Genomic DNA, 16,459 nt, shown 5'->3' with positions numbered 1-16,459 from the left:
GGCATGGGCCAGGCTCACAGAGGCCTGTCTAAACCAGCACTACCTGGACCGGCATTGGGACAGTCTTTCGAGCCATGTCCAAGCCAGCGCCATCTGGACCTATGGGGGCCAGCCTCAAAGAGCCCAGTCCAAGCCAGCTCCTCCTAGACTGGGCCGGGACAGCCTCACATAGTCTTGTCCAAGTCAACTGCTCGTTGACCGGCCCGGTCCAGGCTCATAGAGCCCTGTCCAAGCCAGTGTCAACTGGACCAGACTGCACCAGGCTCACAGTGCCCTGACCAAGCCAGGGCTGCCTGGACCCGCGCCGGCCAGTCTCACAGAAACCTGTCTAAGCCTGGTACTCCTCGACTGGCGCAGGCCAAGCTCACAGAGTCCTGTCCAAGGCAGGGCCCCCTGGACAAGACTGGGGGCAGCCTTTCAAGCCTGTTCAAGCCAGCACGTCCTGGACCAATGGGGGTCAGCTTCAGAGAGCCCTGTCCAAGCCAGCTCCTCTAGACAGGACCGGGCCAGCCTCAGAGTCTTGTCCAAGCCAGCTGCACCTTGACCGGTCCGGGGCAGGTTCACAGAGCCCTGTCCAAACCTGCATCAACTGAATCAGACTGAACCAGACTCACAGAGGCCTGTCTAAACCAGCACTACCTGGTCCGGCGTGGGGAGAGTCTTTTGAGCCATGTCTAATCCAGCGCCGCCTGGACGGATGGGTTCCAGCCTCAAAGAGCCCAGTCCAAGCCAGCTCCTCCTAGATTGGGCCGGGCCAGCCTCACAGAGTCTTGTCCAAGCCAACTGCTGCTCAACTTGACCAGGCCATCCTCACAGAACCCTGTCGAATACAGCTCGTCCTGGACCAGCCTGGGGCCAGCTGCACAAGCCCTGTGTGGGACAGGGCCACCTGGACTGGCCTGGGACAGACTCACACTGCCCTGTCCAAGCCAGCACCATATGGACCAACATGGGCCAGGCTCACAGAGCACTGTCCATGCCAGTACTGCCTGGGACTCTGTGGGAGAGGCTCTCAAATTCCTGTCCAAGACACCCACGACTGCACTGGCCTAGGCCAGGCTCACAGAGCCCTGTCCAAGCCAGCTCCTTCTAGACTGGCCGGGGCCAACCTCACAGAGACTTCTCCAAGCCAGCTGCTCCTTGACTGGCCCTAGTCAGCCTTATAAAGCCTGGTCTATGCCACCTTCAATTGGACCAGACTGCACCAACCTCACAGAGCCCTGTGCAAGCCAGCACTGCCTGGACCGGTGCAGGCCGGCTCACAGACCGTGTCCAAATCAGGGCTGCCTAGACCATCCGTTGGACAGCCTTTTGAGCCCTGTCCAAGACACTGCTGCCTGGAACGATGGGGGCCAGCCTCAAAGAGCCCTGTCCAAGACACCTCCTCCTAGAGTCCTGTCCAAAGCAGGGTCGCCTGGATCAACTTGGGGACAGCCTGTCGAGCCCTGTCCAATCCAGCATTGACTGGACCGATGTGGGCCAGCCTCAAAGAGCCCTGTCCAAGACAGCTCCTCCTAGACTGGGCCGGGCCAGCCTCACAGAGTCTAGTCCAACCCAGCTGCACCTTGACCTCTCTGGGCCAGCCTCACAGAGCCTTTTCCAAGGAAGCACCACCTGGACCATCCTGCACCAGGCTCACAGGGCCGTGTACAATCCAGCGCCACTTGGATCGACGCGGGCCAGGTTTACAGAACCCTGTCCAAGACAGCACCACTGGGACCGGTGCGGGCCAGGCACACAGAGCTCTGTCCAAGCCAGGGTCGCCGGGACCAGCCCGGGGACAGCCCCTTGAGCCCTGTCCAAGCCAGCTCCTCCTAGACTTGGCCAGGCCAGCCTCACAGAGTCTTGTCCAAGCCAGCGGCCCTGGAACGGACCAGACCAGACTCACAGAATCCCTGTCCAAACCAGCTCCAACTGAAGTCGCCAAAGCCAGGCTCAGAGAGTCCTGTCCAAGCCAGATCCTCCTAGACTGGCCCGGGTCAACCTCACAATGTCTTGTCAAACAGCTGCTCCTTGACTGGCCCTATTCAGCCTTACAAAGCCTGGTCTATGCCACCTTCAACTGGACCAGACTGCACCAACCTCACAGAGCCCTGTGCAAGCCAGCACTGCCTAGACCGGTGCAGGCTGCCTCACAGAGCCGTGTCCAAATCAGGGCTGCCTAGACCAGCCGGGGGACAGCATTTCGAGCCCTGTGCAAGCCAGCGCTGCCTGGACCGATGGGGGCTAGCCTCAAAGAGCCCTGTCCATGCCAGGTCCTCCTAGACTGGGCCGGGCCAGCCTCACAGATTCTTATCCAATCCAGCTGCACCGCGACCTGACTGGGCCAGCCTCATGGAGCCTTGCCCAAGATAGCACCACCTGGACTGGACCAGCCTGCACCAGACTCACAGGGCCCTGTCCAATCCAGCGCCACTTGGATCAGCACCGGCCAGGTTTACAAAACCCTGTCCAAGACAGAACCGCAATGATCGGTGCAGACCAGGCACATAGAGCTCTGTCCAAGCCAAGGTCGCATGGACCAGCCCGGGGACAGCCTCTTGAGCCCTGTCCAAGCCAGCTCCTCCTAGACTGGGCCAGGCCAGCCTCACAGAGCCTTGTCCAAGCCAGCTGCCCTGGACCCGACTGGACCAGCCTCACAGAATCCCTGTCCAAGCCAGCTCTGCCTGAACTGGGCAAGGCCAGGCTCAGAGAGTCCTGTCCAACCCAGCGACCCCCTGGATAGGCCCGGGCCAGTTTTACAGAGCCCTGTCCAAACCAGCGCCGCCTCATCCGTCGTGGGCCAGGCTCACAGAGCCTTGTCCATTGCAGTACTGCATGGACCAGCGCAGGATAGGCTCTCAAAGTCCTATCCAAGCCAGCCACGCCTGCATCGGCCTGGGGTAGCTTCACAGAGCCCTGTCCAAGCCAGCTAGCTTCTACCAGACTGGCCCAGGCCAACCTCTCAGAGCCTTGTCCAAGTCAGCTCTTCCTGGACTGGACCAGGCCAGGCTCTCATAACCCTGTCAAGTCAACTTCTCCTAGACTGGCCTGAGCCAACCTCACAGAGGCTTGTCCAAGCCAGCTGTTCCTTGACTGGCCTGGGCCAGGCTCACAGAGCCCTATCCAAGCCAGTGCCGCCTGGACCATGCTGGGGACAGCTTTTCGAGCCCTGTCCAAGCCAGCAGTGCCTGGACTGAGGAGGGCAAGCCTCAAAGAGCCCTGTCCAAGCCATTTCCTCCAAGACTGTGTGGGCCACTTTCACACAGTCTTGTCCAAGCCAGCTGTTCCTCGACCTGACCAGGCCATCCTCAGAAGCCCGTCTAAGCCAGCGCCAACTGGACTGGACCGGGCCAGCGTCACAGAGCCCTGTCCAAGATATCTCTGCCTGAAGCCGCCCAGGCCAGGCTCAGAGAATCCTGTCCAAGCCAGGGCCACTTGGACAGGCCTGGGCCATCCTCACAGAGCCCTGTACATGCCAGCTCCTGCTTGACTGGCCCTGGCCAACCTCACAGAGTCTTGTCTAAGCCAGCTGCTCCTTGACGGGCCCGGGCCCGGATCACAGACCCCTGACCAAGCCAGCGTCTACTGAACCGGACTGCACCCGACTCACAGAGCCCTGTCTAGGCAAGTACTACCTGGACCTGCATGGGCCAGGCTCAAAGAGGCCTGTCTAAGCCAGCACTACCTGGACCGGCGTGGGGCAGTCTTTTGAGCCATGTCAAGCCAGCACCGCCTGGACCAATGGGGGCCAGCCTCAAGGAGCCCAATCCAAGCCAGCTCCTGCTAGACTGGGCCGGGCCAGACTCACAGAGTCTTGTCCAAGCCAGATGCTCCTCGACCAGACCAGGCCAGCCTCACAGAGCCCTGTCGAAGAGAGCTCCTCCTGGACCAGCCTGGGCCAGCTGCACAAGCCCTGTGGGAGACAGGGCCACCGGGATCGGCCTGGGACAACCTCACAGAGCCTTGTCCAAGCCAGATCCTCCTAGACTGGCCTGGGTCAACCTCACAGAGTCTTGTCCAAGCCAGCTGCTCCTTGACCGGCCCAGGCCAGGCTCACAGAGCCTTGTCCAAGCCATTGTCAACTGAACCAGACAGCACCAGACTCACAGGGCCCTGTCCAATCCAACACCATTTGGACTGGCGCTGGCCAGGTTTACAGAACCCTGTCCAAGACAGCACCACCGGGACCGGTGCGGGCCAGGCACACAGAGCTCTGTCAAAGCCAGGGTCGCCTGAACCAGGTGGGGACAGCCTTTTGAGCCATGTCCAAGCCAGCTCCTCCTAGACTGCGCCGGGCAAGCCTCACAGAGTCTTGTCCAAGCCAGCTGCCCTAGACCCGAGGGGACCAGCCTCACAGAATCCCTGTCCAAGCCAGCTCCACCTGAAGTGGCCAAGGCCAGGCTCAGAGAGTCCTGTCCAAGCCAGCGCCCCCTGGATAGGCCCGGGACAGGCTCACAGAGCCCTGTCCAAACCAGCGCAGCCTGATCCTTCGCGGGCCAGGCTCATAGAGCCCTGTACATTGAAATACTGCATGGACCAGTGCGGGACAGGCTCTCAAAGTCTTATCCAAGCCAGCCACGACTTCATCGGCCTGGGCCTGCCTCACAGAGCCCTGTCCAAGCCAGCTAGATTCTACCAGACTGGCCCGGGCCAACCTCACAGAGTCTTGTCCAAGCCAGCTGCTCCTCGACCTGACCAGGCCAGTCTCACAGAGCCCTGTCGAAGCTAGCTCCTCCTCGACCAGCCTGGGGCAGCTGCACAAGCCCTGTGTGAGACAGGGCCATAAGGACCCGCCCGGCACAACCTCACAGAGCCCTGTCCAAGCCAGATCCTCTTAGACTGGACCGGGTCAACCTCATAGAGTCTTTTCCAAGCCAGCTGCTCCTTGACCGGCCCAGGCCAGGCTCACAGAGCCCTGTCCATTGAAGTACTGCATGCACAAGTGTGGGACAGGCTCTCAAAGTCCCATCCAAGCCAGCCACGCCTGCATCGGCCTGGGCCAGCTTCACATAGCTCTGTCCAAACCAGCTAGCTTCTACCAGACTGGCCCAGGCCAACCTCACAGAGCCTTGTCCAAGCCAGCTCTTCCTGGACTGGACCAGGCCAGGCTCTCAGAACCCTGTCCAAGTCAACTTCTCCTAGATTGGCCTGGGCTAACCTCACAGAGTCTTGTCCAAGCCAACTGTTCCTTGACTGGCCTGGGCCAGGCTCACAGAGCCCAATCCAAGCCAGTGCTGCCTGGACCACACTGGGGACAGCTTTTCCAGCCCTGTCCAAACTAGCAGTGCCTGGACTGAGGAGGGCAAGCCTCAAAGAGCCCTGTCCAAGCCATTTCCTCCAAGACTGTGTGGGCTACTTTCACACAGTCTTGTCCAAGCCAGCTCTTCCTCAACCTGACCAGGCCATCCTCAGAAGCCCTGTCCAAGCCAGCGCCAACTGGACTGGACTGGGCCAGGGTAACAGAGCCCTGTCTAAGATATCTCTGCCTGAATTGGCCCAGGTCAGGTTCAGAGAGTCCTGTCCAAGCCAGGGCCACTTGGACAGGCCTGGGCCAGCCTCACAGAGTCCTGTCCATGCCAGCTCCTGCTTGACTGGCCCAGGCCAACCTCACAGAGTCTTGTCTAAGCCAACTGCTCCTTGACCGGCCCAGGCAAGGTTCACAGAGCCCTGACCAAGCCAGCGTCTACTGAACCACACTGCACCCGACTCACAGAGCCCTATCTAGGCCAGCACTACCTGGACCTGCATGGGCCAGGCTCAAAGAGGCCTGTCTAATTCAGCACTACCTGGGTAGGCGTGGGGCAGTCTTTCGAGCCATGTCCAAGCCAGCGAAGCCTGAACCATCACGGACCAGGCTCACAGAGCAGTATCCATGGCAGTACTACCTGGACCAGCATGGGACAGGATCTCAAAGTCCTATCGAAGACAGCCACACCTGAATTGGCCTGAGCCAGCTTCACAGAGCCCTGTCCAAACCAGCTAGCTTCTACCAGACTGGCCCAGGCGAAACTCACAGAGACTTGTCCAAGCCAGCTCTTTCTGGACTGGACCAGGCCAGGCTCACAGAACCCTGTCCAAGTCAACTTCTCCTAGACTGGCTTAGGCCAACCTCACAGCGTCTTGTCCAAGCCAGCTGTTCCTTGACTGGCCTGGGCCAGGCTCACAGAGCCCTATCCAAGCCCGTGCCGCCTGGACCACCCTGGGGACAGCTTTTCGATCCCTGTATAAGCCAGCAGTGACTGGACTGAGGAGGGCAAGCCTCAAAGAGCCCTGTCCAAGCCATTTCCTCCAAGACTGTGTGGGCCACTTTCACACAGTCTTGTCCAAGCCAGCTGTTCCTCGACCTGACCAGGCCATCCTCAGAAGCACTGTCTAAGCCAGCGCCAACTGGACTGGACCGGGCCAGCGTCACAGAGCCCTGTCCAAGATATCTCTGCCTGAAGCGGCCCAGGCCAGGCTCAGAGAGTCCTGTCCAAGCCAGGGCCACTTGGACAGGCCTGGGCCAGACTCACAGAGCCCTGTCCATGCCAGGTCCTGCTTGACTGGCCCGGGCCAACCTCACAGAGTCTTGTCTTATCCAGCTGCTCCTTGACCGGCCTGGGCGAGGTTCACAGAGCCCTGACCAAGCCAGCGTCTACTGAACCGGACTGCACCCGACTCACAGAGCCCTGTCTAGGCCAGCACTACCTGGACCTGCATGGGCCAGGCTCAAAGAGGCCTATCTAAGTCAGCACTACCTGGATAGGCGTGGGGCAGTCTTTCGAGCCATGTCCAAGCCAGCGAAGCCTGAACCGTCACAGGCCAGGCTCACAGAGCCGTATCCATGGCAGTACTACCTGGACCAGTGGGGGACAGGGTCTCAAAGTCCTATCCAAGTCAGCCACGGCTGCATTGGCCTGGGCCAGCTTCACAGAGCCCTGTCCAAACCAGCGAAGCCTGAACCGTCTCGGGTCAGTCTCACAGAACCGTATCCATGGCAGTACTACCTGGACCAGCAGGGGACAGGATCTCAAAGTCCTATCCAAGTCAACCACGCCTGCATTGGCCTGGGCCATCTTCACAGAGTCTTCTCTAAGCCAGCTGCTCCTTGACCGGTCCGGGCAAGGTTAACACAGCCCTGACCAAGCCAGCATCTACTGAACCAGACTGCACCCGAAACACAGAGCCCTGTCTATGCCAGCACTACCTGGACCTGCATGGGCCAGGCTCAAAGAGGCCTGTCTAAGCCAGCACTACCTGCACCGTAGTGGGGCAGTCTTTCGAGGCATGTCCAAGCCAGCGCCGCCTAGACCAATGGGGGCCAGCCTCAAGGAGCCCAGTCCAAGCCAGCTCCTCCTAGACTGGGCTGGGCCAGCCTTACAGAGTCTTGTCCAAGCCAGCTGCTCCTCTACCTGAGCCAGGCCAGCCTCTCAGAGCCCTGTCGAAGCCAGCTCCTCCTGGACCAGCCTGGGCCAGCTGCACAAGCCCTGTGTGAGACAGGGCCACCGGGACCAGCCCGGGCAAACCTGACAGAGCCCTGTCCAAGCCAGATCCTCCTAGAATGGCCTGGGTCAACCTCACAGAGTCTTGTCCAAGCCAGCTGCTCCTTGACCGGCCCAGGCCAGGCTCACAGAGCTTTGTCCAAGCCAAGGTCAACTGAACCAGACTGCACCAGCCTCACAGGGACCTGTCCAAGCCAGCACTGCCTGGACCGGCACCGGCAAGTCTCACAGGACACTGTCCAAGCCGGCTCCTCCTGGACTGGAGCATGCCATGCTCACAGAGTCTTGTCCAAGGCAGGGCCGCCTGGATAAGCCTGCGGACAGCCTGTCGAGCCCTTTCCAATCCAACATTGCCTTGACCTATGTCAGCCAGCCTCAAAGAGCCCTGTCCAAGACAGCTCCTCCTAGACTGGGCCGGGCCAGCTTCACAGACTCTTGTCCAAGGCAGCTGCACCTTGACCTCTCTGGGCCAGCTTCACAGAGCCTTGTCCAAGGCAGCGCCACCTGGACCAGCCTGCACGAGACTCACAGGGCCCTGTCTAATCTAGCATTTCTTGGACCCGTGCGGGCCATGCACACAGAGCTCTGTCGAAGCCAGGGTCGCCTGGACCAGCCCGGGGACAGCCTCTTGAGCCCTGTCCAAGCCAGCTCCTCCTAGACTGGGACGGGCCAGCCTCACAGAATCTTGTCCAAGCCAGCTGCCCTGGAACCGACTAGACCATCCTCACAGAATCCTTGTCCAAACCAGCTCCACCTGAAGTGGCCAAGGCCAGGCTCAGAGACTCCGGTCCAAGCCAGCACCGCCTGGATAGGCCCGGGCCAGTATCACAGAGCCCTGTCCAAACCAGTGCCGCCTGAATTGTCGCGGGCCAGGCTCACAGAGCCCTGTTCATGCCAGTACTGCCTGGACCAGAGCAGGACAGGATCTCAAAGTCCTGTCCAAGTCAGCCACGCCTGCACCGGCCTGGGCCAGCCTCACAGAGCCCTGTCCAAGCCAGCTCCTCCTAGACTGGCCCGGGCCAACCTCACAGAGACTTCTTCAAGCCAGCTGCTCCTTTACCGGCCCTGGCCACCCTCACATAGCACTATCCATGCGACCTTCAAGTAGACCAGACCACCCCAGCCTCTCAGAGCCCGTTGCAAGCCAGCACTGCCTGGACCGGTGCAGGCCAGGCTCAGAGAGCCCAGTGCAAATCAGGATTGCCTAGACCAGCCGGGTGACAGCCTTTTGAGCCCTGTCCAAGACAGTGCTGCCTGGACCGATGGGGGACAGCCTCAAAGAGCCCTATCCAAGACAGCTCCTCCTAGACTGGGCCGGGCCAGCCTCACAGAGTCTTGTCCAAGCCAGCTGCCTGGACCCGACTGGACCAGCCTCACAGAATCCCTGTCCAAGCCAGCTCCGCCTGAAGTGGCCAAGGCCAGGATCAGAGAATCCTGTCCTAGCCAGCGCCCCCTGGATAGGCCCGGGCCAGTCTCACAGAGCCCTGCCCAAACCAGGGCCACCTGATCCGTCCCGGGCCAGGCTCACAGAGCCCTGTCCATTGCAGTACTGCATGGACCAGCGCGGGACAGGCTCTCAAAGTCCTATCCAAGCCAGCCACACCTGCATCGGTCTGGGCCAGCCTCACAGAGCCCTGTCCAAGCCAGCTAGCTTCTACCAGACTGGCCCGGGCCAACCTCACAGAGGCGTGTCCAAGCCAGCTCTTCCTGGACTGGACCAGGCCAGGCTCACAGAACCCTGTCCAAGCCAACTTCTCCTAGACTGGCCTGGGCCAACCTCACAGAGTCTTGTCCAAGCCAGCTGTTCTGTTTCTTGACCGGCCTTGGCCAGCCTCACAGAGCCCTGTCCAGGCCAGCGCCACCTGGACCCCCCTGGGGACAGCTTTTCCAGCCCTGTCCAAGCTAGCAGTGCATGGACGGAGGAGGGCCAGCCTCAAAGAACCCTGTTCAAGCCAGCGTTAACTGAACCAGACTGCACAAGACTCAGGGCCCTGTCTAAGCTAGCACTACCTGGACCGGCATGGGCCAGGCTCACAGAGGACTGTCTAAAAAAGCACTACCTGGACTGGCATTGGGACAGTCTTTCGAGCCATGTCCAAGCCAGCGCCACCTGGACCTATGGGGGCCAGCCTCAAAGAGCCCAGTCCAAGCCAGCTCCTCCTAGACTGGGCCCGGACAGCCTCACATAGTCTTGTTCAAGCCAACTGCTCGTTGACCGGCCCGGTCCAGGCTCATAGAGCCCTGTCCAAGCCAGTGTCAACTGGACCAGACTGCAGCCTCACAGTGCCCTGACCAAGCCAGGGCTGCCTGGACCCGCGCCGGCCAGTCTCACAGAAACCTGTCTAAGCCTGGTACTCCTCGACTGGCGCAGGCCAAGCTCACAGAGTCCTGTCCAAGACAGGGCCCCCTGGACAAGACTGGGGGCAGCCTTTCAAGCCTTTTCAAGCCAGCACATCCTGGATCAATGGGGGAAAGCCTCAAAGAGCCCTGTCCATGCCAGCTCCTCTAGACAGGACCGGGCCATCCTCAGAGTCTTGTCCAAGCCAGCTGCAACTTAACCGGTCCGGGGCAAGTTCACAGAGCCCTGTCCAAACCTGCATCAACTGAACCAGACTGAACCAGACTCACAGAGGCCTGTCTAAACCAGCACTACCTGGACTGGCATGGGGACAGTCTTTTGAGCCATGTCTAATCCAACGCCGCCTGGACCGATGGGGGCCAGCCTCAAAGAGCCCAGTCCAAGCCAGCTCCTCCTAGATTGGGCCGGGCCAGCCTCACAGAGTCTTGTCCAAGCCAACTGCTGCTCGACTTGACCAGGCCATCCTCACAGAACCCTGTCGAATCCAGATCCCCCTGGACCAGCCTGGGGTCAGCTGCTCAAGCCCTGTGCGGGACAGGGCCACCTGGACTGGCCTGGGACAGCCTGACACTGCCCTGTCCAAGCCAGCACCATCTGGACCAACATGGGCCAGGCTCACAGAGCACTGTCCATGCCAGTACTGCCTGGGCCTCCGTGGGACAGGCTCTCAAAGTCCTGTCCAAGCCACCCATGCCTGCACTGGCCTGCGCCAGCCTCACAGAGCCCTGTCCAAGCCAGCTCCTTCTAGACTGGCCCGGGCCAAACTCACAGAGACTTCTCCAAGCCAGCTGCTCCTTGACTGGCCCTAGTCAGACTTATCAGGTCCTGTCTATGCCACCTTCAACTGGACCAGACTGCACCAACCTCACAGAGCCCTGTGCAAGCCAGCACTGCCTGGACCAGTGCAGGCCGGCTCACAGACCGTGTCCAAAACAGGGCTGCCTAAACCAGCTGGGGGAAAGCCTTTCGAGCCTTGTGCAATCCAGCGCTGCCTGGACCGATGGGGGCTAGCCTCAAAGAGCCCTGTCCAGGACAGCTCCTCCTAGACTTGGCCGGGCCAGCCTCACAGAGTCTTGTCAAAGCCAGCTGAACCTCCAACTTACTGGGCCAACCTCACAGAGCCTTGTCCAATTTAGAGCCACCTGGACTGGAACAGCCTACACCAGACTCACAGGGCCCTGTCCAATCCAACACCACTTGGACCGGCGGTGGCCAGGTTTACAGAACCCTGTCCAAGCCAGCACCACCGGGACCGGTGCGGGCCAAGGACACAGAGCTCTGTCCAAGCCACGGTCGCCTGGACCAGACCGGGGACAGCCTTTTGAGACCTGTCCAAGCCAGCTCCTCCTAGACTGGGCCGGGAGAGCCTCACAGAGTATTGTCCAAGCCAGCTGCCCTCACCCGACTGGACCAGCCTCACAGAATCCCTGTCCAAGCCAGCTCCCCCTGAAGTGGCCAAGGCTAGGCTCAGAGAGTCCTGTCCAAGCCAGTGCCCCATGGATAGGCCTGGGCCAATCTCACAGAGCCCTGGCCAAACCAGCACCGCCTGATCGGTCGTGGGCCAGGCTCACAGAGCCCTGTCCATTGCAATACTGCATGGACCAGCGCGGGACAGGCTCTCAAAGTCCTATCCAAGCCAGCCACTCCTGCATCGGCCTGGGCCAGGCTCACAGAGCTCTGTCCAAGCCAGCTAGCTTCTACCAGACTGGCCCAGACCAACCTCACAGAGCCTTGTCCAAGCCAGCTCTCCCTTGGCTCACAGAACCCTGTCCAAGCCAGCTTCTCCTACACTGGCCTGGGCCAACCTCACCGAGTCTTGTCCAAGCCAGCTGTTCCTTGACCGGCCTGGGCCAGGCTCACAGAGCCCTGTCCAATCCAGTGCCACCTGGACCACCCTGGGGACAGCTTTTCCAGGCCTGTCCAAGCAAGCAGTGCCTGGACTGAGGGGAGCCAGCCTCAAAGAGCCCTGTCCAAGCCATTTCCTCCAAGACTGTGCGGGCCAGCCTCACAGAGCCCTGGCGAAGCCAACTAGCTTCTACCAGACTGGCCCGGGCCAACCTCACAGAGCCTTGTCCAAGCCAGTTCTTCCTGGACTGGACCAGGCCAGGCTCACAGAACCCTGTCCATGCCAGCTTCTCCTAGACTGGCCTGAGCCTACCTCAGAGAGTATTGTCCAATCCAGCTATTCTGTTCCTTGACCGGCCTGGGCCAGGCTCACACAGCCTTGTCCAAGCCAGAGCCACCTGGACCACTCTGGGGACAGCTTTTCCAGCCCTGTCCATGCTAGCAGTGCCTAGAATGATAAGGGCCAGCCTGAGAAGACCCTGTTCAAGAGAGCGTAAACTGAACCAGACTGCACCAGACTCAGAGCCCTGTCTAAGCCAGCACTACCTGGACCGGCATGGGCCAGGCTCACAGAGGCCCGTCTTAACCAGAACTACCTGGACCGGCATTGGGACAGTCTTTCGAGCCATGTCCAGGGAAGCACCACCTGGAACGATGGGGGCCAGCCTCAAAGAGCCAGCTCCTACTAGACTGGGCCAGAACAGCCTCACATAGTCTTGTACAAGCCAGCTGCTCCTCGACCTGACAAGGCCAGCCTCACAGATTCGTCTCCAAGCCAGCTTCTCTTGGACCAGCCTGGGGCCAGCTGCACAAGCCCTGTGCGAGACAGGACCAACTGGACCGGCCTGGGCCAGCATCACAGACCCTGTCCAAGCCAGTGTCAACTGGACCAGTCTACAGCAACTTCACAGTGCCCTGACCAAGCCAGGGCTGCCTGGACCCGCGCCGGCCAGTCTCACAGAGCCCTGTCCAAGCCAGCGTCAACTGAACCAGACTGAACCAGACTCACAGAGGCCTGTCTAAGCCAGCACTACCTGGACCGGCGTGGGGACAGTCTTTTGAGCCATGTCTAGGCCAGCGCCGCCTGGACCGATGGGGCCCATACTCAAAGAGCCTAGTCCAAGCCAGCTCCTTCAAGACTGGGCCTGGACAGCCTCACAGATTCTTGTCCAAGCCAGATGCTCCTGGACATGGCCAGGTCATCCTCACAGAGCCCTGTCGAATCCAGCTCCTCCTGGCCTATCCCGGGTCAACCTCACAGAGCCTTGTCCAAGCCAGCTCTTCCCTGACTGGACCAGGCAAGGTTCACAGAACCCTGTCCAGGTCAACTTCTCCTAGTCTGGCCTGGGCCAACCTCACAGAGGCTTATCCAAGCCAGCTGTTCCTTGACTGGCCTGGGCCAGGCTCACAGAGCCCTATCCAAGCCCGTGCCGCCTGGACCACCCTGGGGACAGCTTTTCGAGCCCTGTCCATGCCAGCAGTGCCTGGACTGAGGAGGGCAAGCCTCAAAGAGCCTTGTACAAGACATTTCCTGCAAGATTGTGCCGGCCAGCCTCACAGAGTCTTGTCCAAGCCAGCTCTTCCTCGACCTGACCACGCCATCCTCAGAAGCCCTGTCTAAGCCAGCGCCAACTGGACTGGACCGGGCCAGCGTCACAGAGTCCTATCCAAGATATCTCTGCCTGAAGCGGCCCAGGCCAGGCTCAGAGAGTCCTGTCCAAGCCAGGGCCACTTGGACAGGCCTGGGCCAGCCTCACAGAGCCCTGTCCATGCCAGCTCCTGCTTGACTGCCCCGGGCCAACCTCACAGAGTCTTGTCTAAGCTAGCTGCTCCTTGACAGGCCCGGGCCAGGTTCACAGAGCCCTGACCAAGCCAGCGTCTACTGAACCAGACTGCACCCGAATCACAGAGCTCTGTCTATGCAAGCACTACCTGGACCTGCATGGGCCAGGCTCAAAGAGGCCTGTCTAAGCCAGCACTACCTGGACTGGCATGGGGCAGTCTTTCAAGCCATATCCAAGCCAGCGCCGCCTGCACCAATGGGGGCCAGCCTCAAGGAGCCCAGTCCAAGTCAGTTTCTCCTAGACTGGGCTGGGCCAGCCTTACAGAGTCTTGTCCAAGCTAGCTGCTCCTCGAATTGACCAGGCCATCCTCACAGAGCCCTGTCATCCAGCTCCTCTTGTACCAGCCTGGGGCCAGCTGCACAAGCCCTGAGTGTGACAGGGCCACCTGGACTCCCCTGGGACAGCCTCACACTGCCCTGTCCAAGCCAGCACCATCTGGACCCACATGGGCCAGGCTCACAGAGCACTGTCCATGCCAGTACTGCCCGGGCCTCCGTGGGACTGGCTCTTAAAATCCTGTCCAACCCAGCCATGCCTGCACCGGCCTGGGCCGGCCTCACAGAGCCCTGTCCAAGCCAGCTCCTCTATACTGGCCCGGGCCAAACTCACAGAGACTTCTCTAAGCCAGCTGCTCCTTGACTGGCCCTAGTCAGCCTTACAAAGCCCGGTCTATGCCACCTTCAACTGGACCAGACTGCACCAACCTCACAGAGCCCTTTGCAAGCCAGCACTGCCTGGACCGGTGCAGGCAGGCTCACAAAGCCGTGTCCAAATCAGGGCTGCCTAGACCAGCCGGGGGACAGCCTTTGGAGCCCTGTGCAAGCCAGCCCTGCCTGGACCAATAGGGGCTAGCCTCAAAGAGCCCTCTCCAAGCCAGCTACTCCTAGAATGGGCCGGGCCAGCCTCACAGATTCTTGTCCAATCCAGCTGCACTGTGACCTGACTGGGCCAGCCTCACGGAGCCTTGTCCAAGCCAGCACCACCTGGACTGTACCAGCCTGCACCAGACTCACAGGGGCCCGTCCTATCCAGCGCCACTTGGATGGGCACTGGCCAGGGTTACAGAATCCTGTCCAAGACAGAACTGCCGGGACCGGTGCAGGCCAGGCACACAGAGCTCTGTCCAAGCCAGGGTCACCTGGACCAGCCCAGGGACAGCCTCTTGTGCCCTGTCCAAGCCAGCTCCTCCTAGACTGAGCTAGGCCAGCCTCACAGAGTCTTGTCCAATCTAGCTGCACCGAGACCTGACTAGGCCAGCCTCACGGAGCCTTGTCCAGTCCAGAGCCACATGGACTGGACCAGCCTGCACCAGACTCACAGGGCCCTTTCCAATACAACACTATTGGACTGTCGCTGGCCAGGTTTACAGAACACTGTCCAAGACAGCACCAGCGGAACCGGTGCGGGCCAGACCCACAGAGGTCTGTCCAAGCCAGGGTCACCTGGACCAGCCAGGGGACTGCCTCTTGAGCACTGTCCAAGCCAGCTCCTCCAAGACTGGGCCGGCCCAGCCTCACAGAGTCTTGTCCAAGCCAGCTGCCCTGGACCCGACTGGACCAGGCTCACAGAATTCCTATCCAAGCCAGCTCCGCTTGAAGTGGCCAGTACCAGGCTCATAGAGTCCTGTGCAAGCCAGCGCCCCCTGGATAGGCCGGGCCAGTATCACAGAGCCCTGTCCATTGCAGTACTGCATGGACCAGTGCGGGACAGGCTCCCAAAGTCCTATTCAAGCAAGCCATGGCTGCATCGGCCTGGGCCAGCCTCACAGAGCCCTGTCCAAGCCAGCTAGTTTCTACCAGACTGGCCTGGGCCAACCTCACAGAGCCTTGTCCAAGCCAGCTCTTCCTGGACTAGACCAGGCCAGACTCACAGAACCCTGTCCAAGCCAACTTCTCCTAGACTGGCCTGGGCCAGCCTCACGGAGCCTTGTCCAAGCCAGCACCGCATGGACTGGAACAGCCTGCACCAGACTCACAGGGCCCTGTCCAATTCAGCGCCACTTGGATGTGCAACGGCCAGGGTTAGAGAACCCTGTCCAAGACAGAACCGCCAGGACCGGTGCAGGCCAGGCACACAGAGCTCTGTCCAAGCCAGGGTCGCCTGGACAAGCCCAGGGACAGCCTATTGAGCCCTGCCCAAGCCAGCTCCTCCTATACTGGGCCAGGCCAGCCTCACAGAGTCTAGTCCAAGCCAGCTACCCTGGAACCGACTGGACCAGCCTCTCAGAATCCCTCTCAAAGCCAACTCCGACTGAAGTGACCAAGGCCAGGCTTAGAGGGTCCTGTCATAGCCAGCGCCGCCTGGATAGGCCTGGGCCAGTCTCACAGAGCCCTGTCTAAACCAGCGAAGCCTGAACCGTCGCGGGCCAGGCTCACAAAGCCGTATCCATGGCAGTACTACCTGGACCAGCGGGGGACAGGCACTCAAAATCCTATCCAAGCCAGCAACGCCTGCATCTGCCTGGGCCAGCCTCACAGAGTCCTATCCAAGGGAGCTAGCTTGTACCAGACTGGCCCGGGCCAACCTCACAGAGCCTTGTCCAAGCCAGCTCTTCCTGGACTGGACCAGGCCAGGCTCACAGAACCCTGTCCAAGCCAGCTTCTCCTACACTGGCCCTGGTCAACCTCACAGAGTCTTGTCCAAGCCAGCTGTTCCTTGAAAAGCCGGGGCCAGGCTTACAGAGCCCTGTCCAAGCGAGCGCCACCTGGAACACCCTGGGGACAGCTTTTCCAGCCCTGTCCAAGTTATCAGTGCCTGGACTGAGGAGGGCCAGCTTAAAAGAACCCTGTTCAAGCCAGCCTTAACTGAACCAGACTGCAGCCGACTCAGAGCCCTGTCTAAGCCAGCACTACCTGGACCAGCATGGGCCAGGCTCACAGAGTCCTGTCTAAACCAGCACTAGCTTTACTGGCATTGGGACAGTCTTTCGAGCCATGTCCAAGCCAGCG

This window comes from Dipodomys spectabilis, unplaced genomic scaffold, assembly GCF_019054845.1.
Source record: "Dipodomys spectabilis isolate Male_0828 unplaced genomic scaffold, ASM1905484v1 ptg000388l, whole genome shotgun sequence".
Classification (NCBI taxonomy): Eukaryota; Metazoa; Chordata; class Mammalia; order Rodentia; family Heteromyidae; genus Dipodomys; species Dipodomys spectabilis.
This window is presented reverse-complemented; position numbering follows the sequence as displayed.